Source organism: Bison bison, unplaced genomic scaffold (assembly GCF_000754665.1).
Source record: "Bison bison bison isolate TAMUID 2011002044 unplaced genomic scaffold, Bison_UMD1.0 scf7180017864108, whole genome shotgun sequence".
NCBI lineage: Eukaryota > Metazoa > Chordata > Mammalia > Artiodactyla > Bovidae > Bison > Bison bison.
This window is the reverse complement of record NW_011494680.1, coordinates 9,753,657-9,754,670: the sequence shown is the minus strand read 5'-3', so window position 1 is coordinate 9,754,670 and position 1,014 is coordinate 9,753,657. Positions and strand designations below refer to the sequence as shown.

Genomic DNA, 1,014 nt, shown 5'->3' with positions numbered 1-1,014 from the left:
GCTGAAAACCTCCCAAATTTAATGAAAAACACTATTTACATATAAATGACTACCCACTCCAGTATTCTTGCCTGGAAAATCCCATGGACAGAGGAGCCTGCCAGGCTACAGCCAATGGAGTTGCAAAGAGCTAGACACAACTAAGTGATTGAGCCCACACACAAAAATAGAATTTTTGAAGAGGTGTGGTTCAAGAAACACAGAAGCATAATATAAAAGTATAAAATGTCAAAATAATGTCTAATGGGAGCTTCATTACATGCTCATCCCATTTCAACTCCAATTGATTTTGCAAACATCTGAGTTTGCTTACTGTAGTAACAATAATGTGCCTAAAATAAAACCACATTATACATGCTCAGGAGCGCTTTCCTTTGGGTAAAATAATTTTGCAGTTTCACTTCTTAATAGTATACAGCTATCTGATGTTTGGGCTGAAAGACAGAAAAGAAAAATATGGAAAAAAATCTCAAAGCACTTCCTTCCATAGATCTAGACCATCAAAGAGGAGAAAATCAATAAAGGCCAGGAGTTCACTCCAGGAAATGAAATACGTTAGCTTTTGTTTACTCGCTAAGTCATGTCTGACTCTTGTGACCCCACAGACTGTAGCCCACCAGGCTGCTCCATCCATTACATCTCCCAGGGAAGAATACTAGAATGAGTACCCATTTCCTTATCCAGGTGATCTTTGCGACCCAGGGATTGAACATGCATCTCCTGGGGCTCCTGCATTGCCAGCGGATTCTTTGCCACTGAGCCACTGGGGAAGCTGGAAACGTGTTAGCACTGGTCCCAATATGATCACGAGAGAAAACACAAGGCTTTTTCTAATATTTACACATGATTTGCATATTTATAGACATGTTGATGACTTGATATCTAAAATTTAATAATTAGTGCTCACCATATTGAAAAGCAGAGACGTTACTTTGCCAACAAAGGTCCGTCTAGTCAAGGCTATGGTTTTTCCTGTGGTCATGTATGGATGTGAGAGTTGGACTGTGAAGAAAG

At 39.7% G+C, this 1,014-nt stretch overlaps 1 protein-coding gene across 1 annotated transcript in view; it reads left to right on the top strand.

Moving 5' to 3' along the window:
- LOC104987882 (short-chain dehydrogenase/reductase family 16C member 6) overlaps positions 1-1,014 on the top strand; it is a 26,199-nt gene that overhangs the window by 22,484 nt on the left and 2,701 nt on the right. The gene's annotated exons all lie outside the window — the stretch shown is intronic.